Raw genomic sequence first — 19133 nt, 5'->3', positions numbered from 1 at the left:
TCTCATGATCTAGTTTACTAGTCATGCAACACACACTTACGTTGTGCATATTTCGAATACCATGGTTTAGGCTTACTTGAGGAAAGACACCACTAGCCGAAGATCTCACTTTTGATTAGCTCTCTTTCACTCTCAAATCAAGTGAGTCATAGCCCCCTTTCAAACTATTTTATGTGTTTAACTATCGGGGTGAAAAGCATGATATATAAATGAAATTTGCTTTTATATACATATATATGAAATGATTCTTGATATAATGATTATGAAATGAAATTGTTTCGTATGTTCAACATGATAAATGTTTTATGATGAGCTTGAGTTCTATCAACCCGTGTTCTTTCGGTACACTACTATTTACTCCGAAAGTGGAGGCCTATAGTTAGATAGTTGCGCAACTAGGATTTGTCCACCCACCCAACGTGTAACGGTGGGATGTTTGGTTGCCTTTATGACGGCCATCATTCCCAGTCTGACCACGCGGTGTTCTAGCTACCTTAAATTTGAATGGTCGTCTCCATGGCACGACCCTATTATTATTAATACGGCACTTGATTGACAGCTTGTGCTATGCAATGAATTATATATATTGATGGACTTGATAAAATGGTAGTAGTAGTGGCTCAAGCATTCACTCATCAAAGTTTACTTCAAATATGCCCATGTGGCTAGATGGTATTGATATTATTATGTTGGTTATTATAAGTTGAACATGCGCTTAAAAATGATTATTTGAAAGAATACTTGGAAATTTTAAGACTCATTATCCTTGAATATTGTTGGTTTATATATATGTGTTGCTAGTTAAAACCTATGAACTCACTCAACTCTCGTAGTTGACACTTTTTCTTCATGCTTTTCAGGTTTAGAGCAGTAAGTAGCTTCAAGGACCACTTCTTGGATTCTATGTGTTTGTTGTATGGTTGGACAAGTATTGCAAACATTTGATCTTTTAACTATGAATTTGGTTATGTAATTGTTTTAGACGTCATCTTGAACTTGTAATCTTTTGGATTTGAATGTCATTTGAAAACTTGTGTTGATGTTTTATATTTAAATCTTTTGTACCATGTCGTTCTGTGGCATCTCGTGTTTCCGCCTTAGTCGGGGTGTTACAGGATTGACGAATCTTTTGGTGAGTCACCACCAGAGGTCGAGATCCCCAACTCTACGGCCAGTGATATTATGGTTGAGGATAGAGCAACTGTAAATGAGGCAATAATGACCTCTATTCCAGGTGAAACTGCTTTAGTAGTTGATGATCCGCCAACTTATGCTACTCTTCAAGAAACTGACCAAGTACATCAGAAGTCTGAGCCCTCTGCTCAGCCATCGATTACATTCATGGATCTGGACATGAATGTTAATGATCGTGATATTCCAATATAGTCTTCGGATTCTGAGGAAACTGCTTCTGACACTGAGAATCTTGATGCCTAAGAGTCACGCTCCTTCACTTTAAAGGCCCTAAACTAAGAAAGAGGCTTAAGTCATCGCTTCAAATCCGAGAAAGGGTTTTTAGTTTTGGAATGTTCATTATGATAAGTAGTCGATTAGGAGAACAACTATGTCACTACAGGGTATACTCTTCCTCATGTTTCATTATTCATATTTTATGTGCTGGGACATAAATATTATACCTATTATGATATGAATCGCCAAAGTCTTCCTACTTCTCAATTGTTCGAATCAGATCCGAAAAATGAGAAAGAAGTCAAAAGTCAGTGGATCTGAATTGAATCATGACTATATAAGTTATTCTTAAGAGATTAAATATAGATGAAATCGTGGAAGCGGACCTTTTATTTCCCTTTTCCACGTAAGAACTCGTCGTCCGATTGAATCTGCTTGTTCCTGGATGCTCCATAGGAATCCATCGCTATTCCTTTCCTCCACCGAGAAAGGTTCATCCCGAGTCACAAGAACAATCTCTCTTTTTTTTGAATTATTTTATCTTTTCGTTATGGTAATGCAATGCAAGAGGTCGGAAATAAGGTTGTTTCTGATGATGAAAAGAGCTTTTTTTATCTGAATCAATTTGAATACCCGAGATTTCAAAGTCGGTAATGTTAGAAGGTCGGTATTTTATGGTCAGATACCTAAGGTCGGTATATCTTTGAAAGCTCAGACGGAGAGAATAAACGGACTCTTCGAGGGCTACTTAAGCCACTTTAGTGCAAACCAGAAGGTCTGGAGCTGTTGGATGTTGCTGAGTGCTGCTATAACTTAACAACCAAAAAGCTTTGCGTCAAACTTCAGTCCGTCCGAGTTGGCCACGGGGCAACAGCCTCTGACGCCCCACACCGTTGCGGCAGGAGAGGGCTTTCCCAACAGCCTACTTTGCCAAGAGGTGGCAGGAGCGCAACGACCTACCCAAACCTACTTAAACAACCTAAGGCTTGGCCCGGTCTGAAGGAAGAAGAAAGTAAACCTTGTAGAAAAGCAGATAGAATCCAGAAAGAGCCAAGGTCGTAAAGACAAAGGCTGAAAAGCCTAGGTATAGGCAGCGAAAGTCAAGGTACGAGACACCTTAGAAAATAATAGAACCTGTAACGGAAACAGAGTTTTAGCTGGCTCATTAGAGCAAGTGAAATACGCGTCAAATTGGCTTCTTTATAGGATTCTCGTCTGATTGAACAAGAGCGTATGCACCAGATCGTATGATTGCACGAGATCGTATGCACCTCCTTTTCTCCTTTATTCCGGGGAATAGATAAGTAAGTGAGTGCCCCATGTACTTTCCCTATCAATTTTCATGTACTAGTTTTTATTGTATAGAGAATAAATCTCAGTTCGAAGGTAGGTAGCTTCCTTTTACAAGCCTGTTTTCACTATTTGATACCGGTTCTTCCGTTGTTGATTCCTCTCCCTCTTTCATTCCTCTTCCGGGGACTCCTTCTTCAGGTTCCCATTTATGATGTTCACCTGGAGTAGTTGAATATGGAAAGGTTTCGAGGTCAACTATATATGGTAACCTAGAAGCCTCCTGTTAGGGCACTTCCCCCTGCTTATAGAATTGGAAGAGATAAGGTCAGCCTCCCACTTAGCAGAAGCCATATATCTTACCAGGGATGCACCCAACGCTTCAACAACTAGCACGTTCTTAAGCCTAGACTTGTTTTGGGGTTCCAAACCTCCTCCTATTGCCTTTACCCAGCGGCAAGATGCTTAGTTTTGTCGGAAAGGGAATGCTTATTCCCATCTACGGTGCTGGCGCTAAGACTAGGCGAAGCACTTCCATGAGTTACCAGCATGTTTATAGGGTGCATTCTTCAAGTAGCTAATCTATAGCCTAGCACTTTTGAGTGATAGATAGTGCTAAAGACTCCTTTCATTTAGAGATATCCGGTACTCCTTACCAGAGCGAGGTTATAAACATTTATGCTTGGGAACGTTGTGGATAACATGGCCTAGGAGCTTGTGTATGTTGATAGTAACCTGCTAGGGCACCAAGCGATGATAGGAAGTAGTAATCTGAGCATGAGTCAAGCTAGTTCCGAAATCAGCCCTCTTGTTCTAATCTTTTTCTTAGCAACTGACTTTCAGAAGTCTTGCTGCGAGGAAGATTAGAAACGCCTTACTATATTGAATTTAGAATAGTGGCATTTTTTCTGCAGATATGGAGTTTGTTGAGAGGACTTGCATCCTTCGTTCGTAGTGGTCATTTATAGCTGTTTTTCCAACTGAACCTAATTTACTATTTTGCGACAAGAGGGGGCTCTTACTTATTTCATCTCTAGGTTGAGTACTAGCAAGTCAGGGATAAGAGAAAAGCCTGGGAAGGAATCAGGTTTTCAACATCTGTAGTGGAAGAGTGTAGTGGTGGTGGTTTAGTTAGAGACAACAACGGGAAGGGGGCTCTCTCTTATTTCAGTTGATTCTCCTTTTACTAGGCTTGCATAGATGGGGGTGTCGGTGTAAAGATCGCATGGAACAGTAAATGGCAATGGAATCAAACCTCCTCCTATAGGTAAGTTCAGTCTGTAACTGAGGCTTTCTAGGCGTAGAGCTATTAGCATAATGGCGGTGCGGCTAGGTTTTGTGGGTTCGAATGCCGGTTTGAGATAACCAGCCAGGCAAGGGAAAGAAGGAAGTCTTCCTGCGGAGGGGGAAGAAGCGGCCCAGTTTAATCGATTCAATGGTCGACTTGCTTGAATCGAAGAGGAAGAGCCCACTTTCATTTGAATTCTTGCTTTCATTAGCTCCTTCAGGATTGGATTGACGTATGGAACCACTGGCAGTGAACCGTTCGTCTACCTCAGGTCTTACACTGAATGACCTCTCTCATCTAATCGATCGGTGAAGGATGTCTTTGAAGATCATTTGGTCTGGCTCGTTACCATTAGTCCCTCTCTCTATAATTGAGCTAGTAAAACGAGATATCCTTTTGAAGTGAACGTTCACAAAGATCGGGAAGTAGTAGCCGTGAATCTATCCACTCGTGTACTTTTAGGCCGCAGATGTCTACTTTTCTTTAATATGGAATTCAAATCAGATCCTAGAGTTTAACCACTGGGGGAGAGTGGGTGAGCTTGCTTTCGAAAGTTTACAGTTTCCCGGCTAAAAATCACCTGCTTGTTTACAGACTGAACTGATCTATAAAAAAAAGACAGAAGCGAGGAAAGGCCCCTTCGCTGCTCTCTTTGTTTTTCCCTTGAGCAGGATTTGAACCCACGTTCGACTACCTATTGAACTATACACAAGAGGCCGCTCTACCGCTGAGCTACCAAGGTGGGGCTTAAGACAGGAAATATAAATCGGCACACACATTTTTTCATTCATTAGCTGTAACCAGCTGACTGGACCTCTTTCCTAAAATATGCTTTTTGCTTACGCTTCTTCGTCAAGCTTTCGAGCAGAATATCCATACCTTTCTTTTAGTAGTGAATGAGATGCTTGATAATAACGCTAAATCCAGACATTTAAGGTGTAACACAATGCCTTAAGTGTGGGAGGGCAGCCTATCCGTATCCCTTCGCATGGTTGTTCTATCACGAAGTTGGCAGCGGGAGTGGCACGAGAGCTCGGCTGCGAGTATCTCCCTTTCAGTGACCTGGGACAGGAGACGATTTTCTGAGTTTGCCTTGTTGGCATGCTCAGTGGTCATAGCGCCTTTGATTGAAATTCCATTTGCCTCCGTCTCCTTCGGGGATCCATTAAAGGGATTGGAGTAGAATTTCCATTCCACCTATCCGCACCCTATGTCGCTGAAATTTAGATATGTGAGCCCGAAAACTCATTTTCAAATACGCCTGTCAGCGCAGCTCTTTTTGGAACGGTACGAGCAGACCACTTAAGCAGATACCTAGACTTCCATTTTGAACCACCAAGCAAGGTAGTTGTGTAGGCGGAAGATCCTTCATCAGAATCAGAACAAACTGAAGGAACAAGACAGCACCAGATCAGCTTTAAAGAGCAAGCAAGAACCACTGAAAGAGGTCGGTACCTTTTGTATAAGAGCCAGCAAAGCTACTCATGCACCTGGAGCAAGCCACCTGGCGATTGAGGGGTAATCATATGCTTCTGTGAAAAAATTATCCTCTCATCGATGTTCTACCGAACTGAACTAATAATAGTTTATCATTTAGAAAGAATGGCGAAAGAGGCCTCCTTGCATTGCCCAACTAGAGCGAAAAGCCTTTTTGCGTTGCGGCCCTAAGTAGCTATGGGGTGTTGATGTACTTGGAACCTAGACCGGTTACCTGAGTATGGCGGTTCGGTAGCCGTTCAATGATAGCATGAGATCCTCGCTTCGGTAAGTTACAAGGATGAATGCAAATAGCAAGGCGCTGTGCTGTGTGAAGTGAGACTGGCTGCCCTAAGTTAAGTGCTTCCTTATTAATATTAATTAATGATCTTGCTCAATAGGAGGGCTTTCCCCCTTCTGTGCAGCCTGATTCTCTCTCTGGAAATGAGGGTGCCCTCAATTGACATTTATCATCGAATAAGGAATCCTTCCATGGATGAGAAGGTTGAGTTACAGTACAGACTCCGTTGGCTTTCGCAAGGAAGCATCTCGAAAGTTCCACAATCTATGGTTAATGCCTCACTCGAACTCTATCCCATACTCTACTCGATGCTGAAGCTACTCTGCCTTTCGGAACCCAAAAAGAAAGTCGGGCGCTTGGGAAGCTATACAAAACCTGAAAAAAGGAATCTGCTTTCCATCTTTGAGCTCAGAGGTTACGATCGTCTTCTCATTAGGCTATTTTAAAAAAAGTATAGCTGACTCATCAGCTGAGTGGTTCGCCTCTTGTCCACCTGAGTTGTTTACTTCATTTTCCAACCTGGAAAACCAATGACTCTTCAGGTTAGGTTCTCTTTCAACATACACATCCCGATGACCATGGATCAACTTCGTTCCACGAAACAAAAAGCAAATGAAATCTTCCTCTTAAGGCGCTCGATTTTGCGAAATGGCGACCCGTTTTGCCGGAGTATTCCGTTGTGGCTAGCATTGTTAGGAATGCTTCTGACCATCTTAGGCCATTCTTGATGATGGACCCTCTGGCAACTTTTGAAGCCTTGGTTCGTAAGGGCTCTTATCTTAAACTAACGCTTTGATCTCGACTTCTAGATCCATATCCTTTCGCATCAAGAGTACCCGCGCGTCTCAAACCCACCTTTGTCCCAACAACCCCATGATGAACAGAGAGGAACCCGGTGAGGGAAGTGGGACAATGTTCAGACCTTGGCTATCACAACAAGCAACCAATCAGTTCCAGTCCCAAGGGCAGGTAAAACGAGGCCTCGACGGATGGGAACTCCTACTCCGACTATAGTTTTGCGGTCTCTAAGTGGGATTTCCAGTCATCTATCCTTTATCTTTCCCTAGCGAGTGAAGAAAGAGTGGATGTTTTGAACGAGTGTTGAGCGAGTGAAGTGCCCCATAAGCTATAAGGGCGAGCTATATGTATCAATTCCGTGAGCAGCGATTGAACTGAACGTAAAAAGTGCATCCAGCAGGAATCGAACCTACGAATTTGCCCAGTTGGGTGCTTTAACCATTCAGCTATGGATGCAAAGAAACTCAGCGAGTGAACTAGGTTTTGGTATCCCTTCTTGAGCTTCTATTTCTTCCGTTAAAGGAGATTCGAGAAAAGATGGAATAAGAAGACGTGTTTCCAGAACGAACAAGATACAGGTTGAGAAGGGGGAGTTAGCAAAGTTAGACAAGATTGGAATGGGCATAGGAACATGTATTGATGTACCATATCGGCTAATGCTCCCAGGTTGATGCGATGTATTCCACCAGTTGACTGAAGACTTGATTATTGGTATATCGATCGGTCCAGCACGGATTGAAATAGGAGTCGGTTCGATAGGAAGCTTTTGAAAACGTAGTGCACCCATGTAAATAAGGAACAAGATTAATACAGAGGTTAAACGAGCATCCCACACCCAAAAGGTGCCCCACATAGGTCTTCCCCGAAACCCCCCAGTAACTAAGGTAAACAACATAGAAAAAGGCTTAAGTCAGCCTTTATTAACTCCATTCATGTCTAGAAATAGACACATGCCACCACCACCGTTCAGCACACCTGAGCATACTCAGCCTGCTGAACAAAATATTTCATTTGCTCCTTCTTCTTCTTTTTCTTTTGCAATTGGCCAGTCTGGTGATGAGGTATCCATTCAATTACCTCCACCAATTACTACAGTTTCCCTCACTGCTGGTCCAGTGACACCTTCTCCTCCGTCACTGGATAGTCAATTTGTCTCCTTTACTGCCGACATCAAAAACCTTATTGATAGGGTGGATGGTGTTCAAAAGACAATTGACAAAAACACTAAGTCCTTGTCCAAATACCACAAGGAACACATGACTAATGTCAAAGTGGTTGATCTATGCATCAATAAATTCACAATAAATGAGGACTTAGTGGTGAAGAAGCTCAATGAGTTGGTCACTGGCTGCAATAATTTGGCAACAACTCTAAAGGAAGCCTTTTGACCTAACTCAGTCAAAGGTTACATCTTCTATCTCCAATCTGTTGGGCACCACTGTTAGATCATCAGAAGCAGAACTGAAGGAGTTAGAAAGGCAGGTTAAAGAATTGGTTGAGAAACCTGGTCTCAATGTAGCTGAGCTTGGACAGCAGTTATCTACTTCAGTTGGTCAGAAAATTGAAGAAACTTTGGTTGCTAGAGAAGAGGAATTGGTTAAAAAGGTGATGCCTGAGATCACCAAAATTGTTTCTCCTCAGGTTGATCTGTCCCCAATAACTGCTGAGATCACCCAGTTGAGAAGTAGTCTGGACACTCTGGCCACTAAGGTATCTGAACATTCAACTGCCCTTGATAAGCTGACAACTGAAGTGGGCAAAGAAAAAGAAAAGGAGATTGTTAAGGAAATGGTGTCTGCTGGCCTCTCCCCAGATGACCTCAAGTTGTTGAAAGAATTAAAGGATGGGCAAGTCCAAACTGGTAAGAATGTCTTGGCCCAGTCCCAAGAGGTGAATCATCTGTGGAGATCTTTCAAGATGATGTGCTCAATTTTCAAGGAGTGCAAGGACCATCAATCATGGCAACCTCTAGACCGATTGCCATCCAACCAATCTGACTGGGATGCAATCCGGAAAGGTCTAGATGCTGCCAAGGGGGAAAGAAGTCTGGTCGTTGCACCTAGAACAGTCATCCCTGAAAGCTCATCTGGCTTAGTGCAAACTAGTGTGGCTGGTGAGAATGTGGAGGCTGTTGGTACTGATGCCAGTCAGCAAGTTATTGAGCAGTTTGATGATGTGGCTGATCCCAAGGGGAATATTGATAAGGGCAAAGGGCAGGCAACTGATGAATCTACCAAACCAACTGGTACTGAAGGTATGCTTGAAACTGGCAATGTTGATAAATTGCCACCAGTGTCTACTTTTGAGAGTAAAAGACTGGTAAGGTTGGGCGAGCAATTTAAAGAACAAAGGAAAATTGAAAAACAAAATCAAAGACTCGCAAGGGCCCAGATTTCTGACTTAGGTGCCTTAGATGCCAGTGATGCTGGTTTGTTGGGCATCACACTGGAGCAATACAAGAAAATCAAGCATGACCAGAGGATTATTGGTGTACTTAATGAAATGCTGGATATACAAATTGATAAAGTATATCCAGATAATGAAGCAGAATTTGATGCCAATTCTTTTTCCTAGTGTATCTGCTGTTGCTGGATAATAAGTTTTTATCAGTTTTTGCCCCAAGGGTCTGGTATTTTTGCAAAAAACGAAAAATGACGATCTCTCTTTTCTTACCTTGATTTCGTGATCTCTAATGATGATGGTGATTATCATGGTTATTCTAATTGTGTTTAATTACTGTTTATCTTCTAGGGCTCACGATTTTTAGGTTTTTTCTCTTTCTTTTCGTTTAAACCCTAATTGTGTTTTCTTTTTCCGGATTGGTTTACTAGGAGTGCGATCACGGCTAACTCGTTTAGTTCAGTTAGATCACTACGCTCTTGTTAAACTGATCTAGGGTCTGTATTCCCAATTTAGGGTTCTAGGGTTTTAAGGCTTTTTTAGGTTTGTGCTTCGTGTTCTTATCTGTCTTCTTTGTTCGTGTCCTGTGTGTTTTTTTGGTTGCATGGTTGTTATGATGTATGAAGGGAGTAAGTTCTGATCTCAATATTGATAGTTTACGTGAAAGTCTTGCTAGATTTAAAGTTATGAATTCCGATTCTGTTAAACCAGTTAAACCGGTTAGAATATTAAAAAGACAGGATGGGGAAAACCCTAATACGCAGCTTGGACCTGATTTTACTGGAACTTTTGTTAATAATGATGGTGTGTCTAGCACAGTTGAGGAGGTGCTAAGAGCTAATACTGGGGTTGGTAACATGGGGAGAAAGGAAGATGGGGATCATGAGATTAAAACGATTGATGAAAATACGCCTGATGTCCAAAACAAAATCGTTACATCTTATGCTTCTGTGGTGAAAAATGATTCCAAAATTCGTAAAATCAATTTAATAGAACTGGTGGATACGAATTCAGTGGTAGGAGCGGATGTGGTGATTCCACGTACGTCGGTAGAGGAGGTTAATAGCAGGTTTGTTAATACATTATATGGTTTCTTTTTGGGTAATCGACTTGCATTTCCTATTGTTGAAAATTATGTGAAAAACACTTGGGGGAAATTTGGATTACAGAAGGTTATGATGAATAATTCTGGTTATTTTTTCTTCAAGTTTGAAACTAAGGTGGGTATGGATCAAGTTTTGGAGCGTGGTCCATGGATTATAAGATCAGTTCCTATTTTACTGAATGTCTGGACTCCAAATTCGACATTAGCAAGAAAAGAGATTACTAAAGTGTCAATCTGGGTTAAAATGCATAATGTCCCTTTGGTTACGTTTTCTGAGGATGGTCTTAGTATGCTAGCTACTAAAGTAGGAAAACCGATTATGCTAAACACTTATACAAGTAATATGTGTCTTGACTCATGGGGAAGACATAGCTATGCTAGGGCGTTAATAGAGGTTGATGTATTAAATGAGTTGCGTAAAGAAGTCATTGTTGCTATTCCTAGCCTTACTGAAGATGGATACTCTATGCAATCAGTTAAGATTGAATATGAATGGACGCCACCTCGTTGTAAGGAATGTAAGGTATTTGGACATATGGATGAGAGGTGTCCTTTGCATCCTGTTGTGAATAAAGGCAAACAACAATTGGAAGAACATGATGATGGTTTTACTATTGTAAACCGCAAAAAGGCTAAAGGAGGAAGTAAACAAAATATTAGGCAAGTTGAGGGTGTTAGGTTGTCAAAACCGAAGCCTCAGTTTATTTACAAGGTTAAACAAAAGGTTGAACAGGTTAAGAAATCCACGGAGGGCAGTATTGCTTCTACTTCTACGGTTAATAAAGATGTCCCATTAACAAATCCTATGAGTTACTTAATGATTATGGTACAGATGATGAACCTTTATTAACGGAAGTAGATCCTAAAATTGATAAACCTACTAAGGCCGTTGTGGATAGTGACGAGGATGAAGTGGAGGTTGTTTTCGAGGAGACTCCAAATTTTATGGCGAAACCGAATGATTCTGAGGGGGCAAGCACTCCCGGTGGAGATGTTCCTCATGTATAATATTGCATCATGGAATATTAGGGGTATGAACCAAACCCCTATACAACAAGAGGTCGACAGATAATTTTAGATAATCGTTTATGTGTTTGTTCGATTCTTGAATCCCATGTTGCACCCTCGAAGGTTGATAATTGATGTTCAAGTGTGTTTCCTGCTTGGAGATGGACGTCTAATGTACATGCGTGTTTGAAGGGGCCTAGAATAATTCTTGGGTGGAATCCTGATATTGTTGATCTAATGGTTCTGTCACAAACAGCCCAAGTGATCCACACCCAGATTTTATTCAAAAGTGATAAAAAGATGGTGATGTGCTCCTTTGTGTATGCATTTAATAAATATTTGGATAGGCGCCCTTTGTGGCAGAATTTATCTATGCATAAACTGTTTACTTCGAATAAACCTTGGTGCATGTTAGGAGATTTTAATGTTGCGCTGAATATTGATGATAAAGCTACTGGATCTTCGTCTATTGATATTGCTATGCGTGAGTTTAAAGAGTGTATTGAGGATATTGACATGGTTGATGTTAATAAATCAGGGCTTCATTTTACCTGGACTCAAAAACCTCATGGTTTTGATGGCGTTCCTAAGAAAATAGATAGGGTTATGGCAAATGCTGAATTTTCGGATACTTTTATTGGTGCTAATGCAATTTTCCAGCCCTATCGTATTTCAGACCACACACCGGCAGTTCTAAGGATTCCCATGATAACAACATCGAAGCGTAAACCGTTTAAGTTCACAAATCTGTTAGTTCATCACGAGAATTTTGGGTCGATTGTGGAAGCATGTTGGGGAGTTTACATAAAAGGGGTACCTATGTACATATTAGTTAAAAGACTTAAAAGCTTAAAGAAACCTTTTCGTAAGCTATTGTTTGAGAAAGGTAATATCCATGCAAAAGTGAATAGATTGAGAGTGGAGTTGGATATGGTTCAAAAAGATTTGGATAGAGACCCTGATAATCATCATCTTTGTGAAGCAGCTACTGGATATTTAAATGCCTATCAGGAGGCTATTCTAGTTGAGGAACGTTTCTTAAAACAAAAGGCAAAAATCAATTGGTTAAATGTCGGGGATTCTAATTCAGCATATTTCCATAAAGTTGTAAAAAGTCGTGCAACTAGAGGGCGGATTGATTCTATCTTGGATGCTAATGGGACTCGTGTTGATGGAAATGATGTGTCCCAAGTGTTTCTCGATCATTTCTCAAACTTTTTGGGTAAAACCGGGTTCCGTTCAGCCACTTGATCTTGATGGTTTGTTTTCTAACAGGTTAACTGTTGAGCAAGGTCATGATATGATTCGTGAGGTGTCAGATGAGGAGATAAAGAGCTCGATCTTTTCAATGGGGGATGATAAAGCTCCTGGACCTGACGGTTTCACGGTGGCGTTTTTCAAGAAAGCATGGAATATCATAGGCGATGATGTGATCAAAGCTGTGTAAAATTTCTTCTCGACGGGTACTCTACTAAAAGAGGTTAATCACACTATTATTTCGCTACTGCCTAAGGTTAGTACGCCTGCTCGTGTAAATGATTTTCGGCCAATTTCACTCTGTAATGTGGTGTTTAAATGCATCACAAAGATTATTGCAAATCGTATAAAGGATAAGCTGACAGATTTGGTTTCCATCAACCAATCTGCTTTTGTTCCTGGTAGGCGGATTACGGATAACATTCTTTTAACTCAAGAATTGATGCATAACTACCATCTTGACAGGGGCCCTCCCCGTGTTGCTTTTAAAGTTGACATTCAAAAGGCGTATGATACGGTAGATTGGCAGTTCTTGAAAGTTGTTTTGTTGAACTTCGGGTTTCCTGATAAATTGATATCTTGGACTATGGAATGCATTACCGCTACCTCGTTTTCAGTTTGCATAAATGGGTCACTTTATGGTTTTTTTAAAGGTAAACGTGGGCTTCGTCAGGGTGATCCATTGTCGCCATATTTATTCACTCTCGTTATGGAGGTTTTGTCTTTGTTATTGCAGCGCAGGATTAGGAATGCAAGGGAGTTTCGTTATCATCACCATTGTAAGGAATTGAATATTACTAATATTTGTTTTGCGGATGATCTGTTTATTTTTTTGCTTGGGGATGTTCAATCTACTAGGGTGGTGTGGGAATCGCTTGAAGAATTTAAGTCTGTTTCTGGGCTTGCTCCAAGTCTTCCGAAAAGTACAGCCTATTTCTGTAATGTGTTGAACCATGTGAAGCTGTCGATTTTGAATATTCTACCTTTTGAGGAAGGTAGGCTACCCGTAAAGTATCTTGGTGTTCCTTTAGTTTCTTCAAGACTTGTTTATAGAGATTGCAAGGAATTACTTGAAAGAGTTCATAATCGTATAAGCAACTGGAAAACTAAGTTTCTATCTTTTGCGGGGCGCCTTCAGCTAGTTCAATCGGTTTTATCCTCTATGCATATTTATTGGTCTTCGGTATTCATTTTGCCTACTCGAGTAACTAGTGAGATTGAACAGATGATGCATGGGTTCTTATGGAGTCAAGGTACACTTGGAAAAGATAAAGCGAAAGTTTCTTGGGATGTGGTATGTCTTCCTAAGCAAGAGGGTGGTCTAGGAATTCGACGGTTAGAAACCAGTAATGTTGTGTTAATGGCGACTCAAATTTGGAATCTTTTAACGGTAAAGGAGTCATTATGGGTCAAGTGGGTGCATACCTATCGACTAAGAGGTAGGAGCTTTTGGGATATTCCGTTAAGGGGTAATATGCCTTGGAGCTGGAGAAAGTTACTAGCAATTCGCCCACTTGTTCGAAATCATTTTTGGCATTCTTTGGGTAATGGACAGAATACGTTTGCATGGCATGATACATGGGCAACTTGTTGTCGGATTATTGACATTGTTACTCATCGTATGATTAAAGAGGCTGGTTTTGAGTCACATTCTAAAGTTGTTGAGATTATCGAAAATGGGACATGGAGGCTACCGTAGTTTTGGGATAACTGTATTTTAAATACTAACGTGCCTTTATTGCAGGAACATATGATGGACTCGATTAAATGGCGTACAGATGCAGGAGTTTTACATGATTTTTCGGTGTCTTTAGCTTGGGAGGACCTGCGTGTACGAGCACCTTTGGTGGATTGGTATCATATTGTATGGTACAAACAATGTATTCCTAAATACTCCTTTCTTTTGTGGCTAGTTATGAAATGCAAGCTTAAAACTCAAGACTTGCTTAATCAATGGGATGTTCAACATGCCTCTTTAGCTGTTACATGTCCATTGTGCTCAACACAACCAGATTCTCATACTCATTTGTTTTTCGACTGCCCTTTTTCTTCAAGAGTATGGGATGAAGTTAACAAAATTGCTGGTTTATCGTTATATGGGGGAAGCTGGGCTGATGTACTACACGATTTGAAGAAGATTGCAAGGAAAAATTATGTTCATAGTGTGGTTTCAAAGCTGATTCTCGCAGGGGCTGTCTACAACATTTGGCAAGAAAGGAATAACCGTTTATTTAATCAGTCAAAACGGTCTGAAGACCAATTAATCCAGATTATTTTTTCGACCACTAGATTAAAGCTGATGACTTTGCGGTTTAAAAACAATAGCAGAACGGAAGCTGCTCTTTCGCATTGGAAGTTACCTTCATCACTACTTATTCCAACGTAGTGATTGGTTGTTACCTATCTAGTTTCTCTCTTGTTTTATTGTTTTTCTTATGTTCTTGTTAAGTAAGCTAGATAGGTTTTTTCGGTTTTAAGTGAGTGGCATGTCACTCGCTTTAGGGAGTTTGGCTGTTGCTTGTTTGCTTTGTACGTGTATTAAGCCAGCATGACAATTAGTCATGTTGCCTGCACTTTATTGATTTTGGGTATAATACAGTTAACCGGGGTATCATTTTATGCCCTCTTACCCAAAAAGAATTTGATGCCAAGAATTTGAACAGTACAGTTGAAAAGATCAAGGAGATTCAGGCTGGTGGGATTCAAAAGAGAATTGACCATGTCAACAGAGTTGTGAAAAGGGTGTTGAATCCACCAAAGAGGCCCTCTCAATCAAAGCCCAAGCCACTACCCAGGGATGCTAATCTGAGAACTTGAACCAACTGCTGAGGTCTCTCATGAAGATATTAAGGCTATTGTGCAGTATGCTGGAACTGGTACCCCCAAACTGGAGAATGAATCAGATGCCAGAGCCTATTATCAATCAATAATGAGTACAAGATATCATAATGGGAAGATCATTGCAGTTGATGTAACCAACCGGCCAGGTACCAAAACCTTTCATTTGTCAGTTAAATATTTTGGAGGTCCTTTGGTGAAGACTGAAAATGCTTGGGTACTTGGATATAGATTTTCTGAGTGGGTTAAGATGGTGAATATTTTGGAACAAAAGCCAACGAAGAATAGGTTTGAAAAGGTGTGGCTCAGTTTGCTGATCACAAAGAGCAACTGGAAGAAAAGCTCCACATCAACCCTGAGGATGGGCAGCCTATTGGTTCATTGACCAAAAGAAGGAGAACTGGCGAAGGGCCATCTTTCTACTTCTATTTTTTTTATCTACTTGTATTTTATTTACTTTCTTGTAACTTATGTAATTTTTACATCATGTATATACAAGTTGCCAGATTGTAACCCACAAAATAGATAAGTGATAAAATCTAACAAGTCAAAAAGAAAAATATCTAAGGCATTTGATGATCTATATAAATGCCTTAGAAAATTAGATAGATTTTGTCAAACCAAGTCCTTTCAAGTTAACACTTGTATAGATACAAACTTGAAAAGACTTGTGCATATTTTTGGACAAATAGGGGGGATTTGTTAGGTCCAGTTTTAGCAAAATTGGCCAGTCTCCAGTTGCATCTGGAGACATTAAGATTTGTCCAGAAATATGAGAAGTCAAGTTGCATCGTACAGTTTATGCAACTGGTGACTTCCTCCAGTTGAAGATTTGACCAAACCTGAAGACGGTCCAGTTGAAGTCGAAGACATCAAATGGAAGAAAGAGACTGGCCATGGCAGCGAAGCCCAGTGTCCATCTAACCAGATCAAGACTGGAGAGCATTAGTGTAAAGCACTTACAAATCTTTACACTAATTACGAGGAAATTGCCTTTATTGCTTTATGTACTATTACCCAGATAATAGATATTATCTTAGTATAAAGTACAAAGAAGGTTGGATAAAGTATGTACTCTGACATACTTTATTTAGCATTTTCAAGGAAAAGTTCATACATCCTTAAATGCTCCCAACCATATTTGTACGGCAAAGTTGACATTCCCAATGTCAACCTTTGCCTATAAATAGAGGCCCTTGCACAACACAATAACAAGTCTTTGCATTTTTACACTTTGCAATATACTGATGTGCTTGTGCAATATTCTCTCAATCGCAAAAAGGAACATTTTACAACTTTAAGTGTTTCGATTGACAAGAGAATTTCCAAGTTTAGATCAATTGTATTTCATAGGTTATTAGGATATTTACATACTTGTAATATCTTGATTCCGCATCAACCTTTGTATTTTGTTTATAATCAATAAATGAAATACATATAAAAAATACATATTGTCTCACCATTTACTTTATAAGTTAATTTGTTATTGCATTGTATTTACTTATTTGAATTGTCACCATTAGTAAACCTTCCAGATAACTTGGTATACTGTTCACCTTAACTCTCGTCCAGAACGTATTGCAAAGAAACTTCACTATTGACATAGAGGTGTCTCCAGTTTAGTACCATCTGATTAAGTTGGGACTTACAGTAAGTATGCCTACTAAAATGGTAATAATTGTTATTACTACTAAGAAGTGTAGTGTGCTAATATATAAGTTAATTACTTGTATGCAGATAAGCATATAATATGCAGATAAAATGTTAATAAAGAAGTAAATGCTTGGTGTAATATAGGTATCTTGTTATTGAGCATTATGAATTCATAATTATAGTAATTGGGTATTTGAAGAATAGTTATACAAAAAAGTTGATATTTAACTTTTCCTTTAATTAGGAAGTGATATATTAAAGCAAGCACGAATATGATTAGCATATTATAATATAAGCTGTGAGTAGTAAATTAGAGCAAAAGTATTCGAAATAGAGTATGGATGATGAATCCTAAAGCAGGGGGAAGACAGTTATCAGAAGGCAAAAGATAGGTCGAGTACTGGAAGCTGAAACTGCTTAATTATATAATTGTTTATATACTATAGATTACATTTGTTGATGTTTTAATGTGTTGCTATATAATATTATTATAAAGCTGTTTAAACTAATTAGACGGATATTCTAGAATATGCAGAACAAGGTAAATATGTTGATATGGATTCATATGGATGATAGAAGATTTTTCCTTCATTGAATTGCAAGCAATATATGATAGTAGGGTAATGCAGCCGTAGTTGAATGCATATTGTCACCCCCAAAGGTGGGCCCTAGCGGAGGGTGACTTCTTGAGATCACAATCACAAATTATAACAAACGACCTCTAAATGAGACATTTTAAAATATTATTGATATAAAAACCAGGATCTTACATGAAGTGTACAAAATTTATTCTAGAGATTTTACAACATGATTATTTTAATGAAAATGCGCTTCAAAATATCCGTTCTTTAGTGAATGCATATGTGACTCTTAGAGTATCTCCATCGATCTACCTTAGTTTCCTGAGAATAAACACTAAAATACGTCAACAAAAATGTTGGTGAGCTCGTAGGTTTTTACCATAAACGTTCACATGGATCACAAGATTTCATTTTTTTGTATATATACCATAACATATATAAAAAGACCAATAGTTTCGTATGTTATGCCTTGAGTATCGATGCCTTAACCATTGCTACCCCTTCAGTAGTGTTTCACTCCAACACTGTAGTTTCAAATATTATATGCCCATTTAACCCAGCTAGCATGACTAGCCCGGACAGGGGTGTCAACCTCGATAGTACTATCCATAATATTTGCGCGTTTGTTTCACGACTCAAGTTAACAAGGGGATTTCATGAGTGATCGTATACATAGCTATACACAAACTATTAACAATACTCGTGTCCATAAAATTGAGCAGTGTATTCTTACCCCAAAATATAAAATATTTTTAAATAGGGGCTACGAGACTCGCTTTGGTAATTGATACGAGAGAGTGTCGAGTAAGAAAAGGTAGTCCAAACTAATGGTGTCACAATAAGATTAACCCCATAGTTTTAACCCTTAAGCTTTAGTTGCATTATATATATAGTGACCCAAGAAAGCAACCAAGCTCCTGGTTTGTAAAACACTTGTATTTTCAAAACTCCAAACCATGAATGGAAGGAATTTCTAGAAAGCCAAAGCAACCATGTATCTTTTAGCTAGTATTTTTGAGCTATGAGAGTTTTGAAACACCGTAGCTTAATGACCCAAGAAAAGGAACTCGAAACACACTCGTGAGATCTGAGAATGGTCTCCAAATGAGCTAGAAGTTAACCTCTCCATTGCTTGAAGATCAGCAGTAAGACAACCCAACAAAACGTAACTAAGAACCACAACAAGGCCACTTTCGATCTTTATATATGTAGCCACCCGCATTAGCCTACTTGAACAGCTCTCGCAACCTTGAACCCATCAACTTTCTACAGCCCTTAAATCGTTTCGTTTTCAAGCTACCAAGGTTGATTTAAGAGGGTTGTTTGTGGTTATTAATGGAGGTGGTGAATGGTTCTCTTTTAGTTCTCTTAATCATGAGATAAGAGAGAAAGATTGCTATAGAGGGAAGAGGAGAATTATCTTGGTGTAAGTTGAAATGAACATTTGAAAGCTCTATTTATAGGCAATGGAAAACTTGGAGGGCAAGGTGATGGGTGGTGACAAAGAGATGATAGAGCTCCTTGTAAGCTACTTGAGAAATTATGGTAAAAGACATGGTGGTGATTCATGCAATTGTTAGGTGATGATTAAGCTGCTTGTTCGGAATGTCAACGAGAAGGAAAGAATTGAATAGAGTTTGTAAATTTGAAATTGGCTTCTTTTATGAGTGTATATATGTCGACAACATATATTGATAGATATCAAATTAAAGATGTTTTAATTCTTTA

At 39.6% G+C, this 19133-nt stretch overlaps 1 long non-coding RNA gene and 1 pseudogene across 1 annotated transcript; both read right to left on the bottom strand.

The window, feature by feature from the left end:
- Nucleotides 1-5211: 5211 nt before the first annotated feature.
- On the bottom strand, nt 5212-7459 carry LOC122601310 (annotated as a pseudogene).
- A 10087-nt stretch (nt 7460-17546) lies between these two features.
- LOC122601926 lies at nt 17547-18817 on the bottom strand. Its single transcript, XR_006324126.1, has 2 exons — nt 17833-18817; nt 17547-17726 (listed from the first exon to the last, which is right to left on the bottom strand). It is a non-coding gene; the product is annotated as an uncharacterized LOC122601926 (long non-coding RNA).
- Nucleotides 18818-19133: the final 316 nt, after the last annotated feature.

The sequence above is a fragment of the Erigeron canadensis genome, chromosome 5 (genome assembly GCF_010389155.1).
Source record: "Erigeron canadensis isolate Cc75 chromosome 5, C_canadensis_v1, whole genome shotgun sequence".
Taxonomy (NCBI): domain Eukaryota; kingdom Viridiplantae; phylum Streptophyta; class Magnoliopsida; order Asterales; family Asteraceae; genus Erigeron; species Erigeron canadensis.
Note: the sequence above shows the minus strand (reverse complement) of the source record. Positions and strands in the feature narration are given on the sequence as shown.